The following is a 4,436-nucleotide window of genomic DNA, read 5'->3' on the forward strand; positions in this document are numbered from 1 at the left end:
AAGAACCGCTTCACGGCATACATTGTTAAAATCGCTATTTACGCAAGTTTTGTTCGTTCGGAACGTCTTAGTTACGTGTCAGTAAGTGAGTTTAATCAAAAATTCTTGTGCAACGTTAACGAAATTGAGGATATACGTTTTTTTCCGCACAAAGCAGAAATCGCTATGTACGCAAGTTTTGGTCGTTCGGAACGTCTTAGTTACGTGTCAGTAAGTGAGTTTAATCAAAAATTCTTGTGCAACGTTAACCAAATTGAGGATATACGTTTTTTTGCGCACAAAGCAGAGATCGCTATGTACGCAAGTTTTGGTCGTTCGGAACGTCTTAGTTACGTGTCAGTAAGTGAGATTTGTTTAAAATTCTTGTGCAACATCAAGGAAATTGAGAAGAACCGCTTCACGGCTTACATTGTTAAAATCGCAATGGTCGCAAGTTTTGTTCGTTCGGAACGTCTTAGTTACGTGTCAGTAAGTGAGTTTAGTAGAAAATTCATGTACCACATTAAGAAAATTGAGGATATATGTCTTTTTGCGCGCAAAGCTGAGACCGCTATGTACGCAAGTTTTAATCGTTCGGAACGTCTTAGTTACGTGTCAGTAAGTGAGATTTGTTTAAATTTCTTGTGCAACATCAAAGAAATTGAGAAGAACCGCTTCACGGCATACATTGTTAAAATCGCTATGTACGCAAGTTTTGTTCTTTCGGAACGTGTTAGTTACGTGTCAGTAAGTGAGATTTGTCTAAAATTCTTGTGCAACATCAAGGAAATTGAGAAGAACCGCTTCACGGCATACATTGTTAAAATCGCAATGGTCGCAAGTTTTGTTATATCGGAACGTCTTAGTTACGAGTCAGTAAGTGAGTTTAGTCAAAAATTCTTGTGCAACATCAAGGAAATTGAGAAGAACCGCTTCACGGCATACATTGTTAAAATCGCTATGTACGCAAGTTTTGGTCGTTCGGAACGTCTTAGTTACGTGTCAGTAAGTGAGATTTGTTTAAAATTCTTGTGCAACATCAAGGAAATTGAGAAGAACCGCTTCACGGCTTACATTGTTAAAATCGCAATGGTCGCAAGTTTTATTCGTTCGGAACGTCTTAGTTACGTGTCAGTAAGTGAGTTTAGTAGAAAATTCATGTACCACATTAAGAAAATTGAGGATATATGTCTTTTTGCGCGCAAAGCTGAGACCGCTATGTACGCAAGTTTTAATCGTTCGGAACGTCTTAGTTACGTGTCAGTAAGTGAGATTTGTTTAAATTTCTTGTGCAACATCAAAGAAATTGAGAAGAACCGCTTCACGGCATACATTGTTAAAATCGCTATGTACGCAAGTTTTGTTCTTTCGGAACGTCTTAGTTACGTGTCAGTAAGTGAGATTTGTCTAAAATTCTTGTGCAACATCAAGGAAATTGAGAAGAACCGCTTCACGGCATACATTGTTAAAATCGCAATGGTCGCAAGTTTTGTTATATCGGAACGTCTTAGTTACGAGTCAGTAAGTGAGTTTAGTCAAAAATTCTTGTGCAACATCAAGGAAATTGAGAAGAACCGCTTCACGGCATACATTGTTAAAATCGCTATGTACGCAAGTTTTGTTCGTTCGGAACGTCTTAGTTACGTGTCAGTAAGTGAGTTTAATCAAAAATTCTTGTGCAACGTTAACGAAATTGAGGATATACGTTTTTTTGCGCACAAAGCAGAGATCGCTATGTACGCAAGTTTTGGTCGTTCGGAACGTCTTAGTTACGTGTCAGTAAGTGAGATTTGTCTAAAATTCTTGTGCAACATCAAAGAAATTGAGAAGAACCGCTTCACGGCATACATTGTTAAAATCGCTATGTACGAAAGTTTTGTTCGTTCGGAACGTCTTAATTACGTGTCAGTAAGTGAGTTTAATCAAAAATTCTTGTGCAACATCAAGGAAATTGAGGATATATGTCTTTTTGCGCACAAAGCTGAGATCGCTATGTACGCAAGTTTTGGTCGTTTGGAACGTCTTAGTTACGAGTCAGTAAGTGAGAATCGTCTAAAATTCTTGTGCAACATCAAGGAAATTGAGAAGAACCTCTTCACGGCATACATTGTTAAAATTGCTATGTACGCAAGTTTTGTTCGTTCGGAACGTCTTAGTTACGAGTCAGTAAGTTAGTTTAGTCAAAAATTCTTGTGCAACATCAAGGAAATTGAGAAGAACCGCTTCACGGCATACATTGTTAAAATCGCTATGTACGCAAGTTTTGTTCGTTCGGAACGTCTTAGTTACGTGTCAGTAAGTGAGTTTAATCAAAAATTCTTGTGCAACGTTAACGAAATTGAGGATATACGTTTTTTTGCGCACAAAGCAGAGATCGCTATGTACGCAAGTTTTGGTCGTTCGGAACGTCTTAGTTACGTGTCAGTAAGTGAGATTTGTTTAAAATTCTTGTGCAACATCAAGGAAATTGAGAAGAACCGCTTCACGGCATACATTGTTAAAATTGCTATGTACGCAAGTTTTGTTCGTTCGGAACGTCTTAGTTACGAGTCAGTAAGTTAGTTTAGTCAAAAATTCTTGTGCAACATCAAGGAAATTGAGAAGAACCGCTTCACGGCATACATTGTTAAAATCGCTATGTACGCAAGTTTCGTTCGTTCGGAACGTCTTAATTTCGAGTCGGTTAGTGAGAATCGTCTAAAATTCTTGTGCAACATCAAGGAAATTGAGAAGAACCGCTTCACGCATACAATGTTAAAAACGCTATGTACGCAAGTTTTATTCGTTCGGAACGTCTTAGTTACGTGTCAGTAAGTGAGTTTAATCAAAATTTCTTGTACTACGTTAACGAAATTGAGGATATACGTTTTTTTGCGCACAAAGTTGTGATCGCTATGTACGCAAGTTTTGTTCGTTCGGAACGTCTTAGTTACGTGTCAGTAAGTGAGTTTAATCAAAAATTCTTGTGCAACGTTAACGAAATTGAGGATATACGTTTTTTTGCGCACAAAGCTGAGATCGCTATGTACGCAAGTTTTGGTCGTTCGGAACGTCTTAGTTACGTGTCAGTAAGTGAGATTTGTTTAAATTTCTTGTGCAACATCAAAGAAATTGAGAAGAACCGCTTCACGGCTTACATTGTTAAAATCGCAATGGTCGCAAGTTTTGTTCGTTCGGAACGTCTTAGTTACGTGTCAGTAAGTGAGATTTGTCTAAAATTCTTGTGCAACATCAAGGAAATTGAGAAGAACCGCTTCACGGCTTACATTGTTAAAATCGCAATGGTCGCAAGTTTTGTTCGTTCGGAACGTCTTAGTTACGTGTCAGTAAGTGAGTTTAGTAGAAAATTCATGTACCACATTAAGAAAATTGAGGATATATGTCTTTTTGCGCGCAAAGCTGAGACCGCTATGTACGCAAGTTTTAATCGTTCGGAACGTCTTAGTTACGTGTCAGCAAGTGAGATTTGTTTAAATTTCTTGTGAAACATCAAAGAAATTGAGAAGAACCGCTTCACGGCATACATTGTTAAAATCGCTATGTACGCAAGTTTTGTTCTTTCGGAACGTCTTAGTTACGTGTCAGTAAGTGAGATTTGTCTAAAATTCTTGTGCAACATCAAGGAAATTGAGAAGAACCGCTTCACGGCATACATTGTTAAAATCGCTATGGTCGCAAGTTTTGTTATATCGGAACGTCTTAGTTACGTGTCAGTAAGTGAGTTTAGTAGAAAATTCATGTACCACAATAAGGAAATTGAGGATATATGTCTTTTTGCGCACAAAGCTGAGTCCGCTATGTACGCATGTTTTAATCGTACGGAACGTCTTAGTTACGTGTCAGTAAGTGAGATTTGTCTAAAATTCTTGTGCAACATCAAGGAAATTGAGGATATATGTCTTTTTGCGCACAAAGTTGAGATCGCTATGTACGCAAGTTTTGGTCGTTTGGAACGTCTTAGTTACGATTCAGTAAGTGAGAATCGTCTAAAATTCTTGTGCAACATCAAGGAAATTGAGAAGAACCTCTTCACGGCATACATTGTTAAAATTGCTATGTACGCAAATTTTGTTCGTTCGGAACGTCTTAGTTACGAGTCAGTAAGTGAGTTTAGTCAAAAATTCTTGTGCAACATCAAGGAAATTGTGAAGAACCGCTTCACGGCATACATTGTTAAAATCGCTATGTACGCAAGTTTTGTTCGTTCGGAACGTCTTAGTTACGTGTCAGTAAGTGAGTTTAGTCGAAAATTCTTGTACAACGTTAACGAAATTGAGGATATACGTTTTCTGCGCACAAAGCTTAGATCGCTATGTACGCAAGTTTCGTTCGTTCGGAACGTCTTAATTTCGAGTCGGTTAGTGAGAATCGTCTAAAATTCTTGTGCAACATCAAGGAAATTGAGAAGAACCGCTTCACGCATACAATGTTAAAAACGCTATGTACGCAAGTTTTAT

Source organism: Polyergus mexicanus, unplaced genomic scaffold, assembly GCF_030449975.1.
Source record: "Polyergus mexicanus isolate NDT 795.1 unplaced genomic scaffold, iyPolMexi1.0 SCAF_3, whole genome shotgun sequence".
In the NCBI taxonomy this organism is placed as follows: domain Eukaryota; kingdom Metazoa; phylum Arthropoda; class Insecta; order Hymenoptera; family Formicidae; genus Polyergus; species Polyergus mexicanus.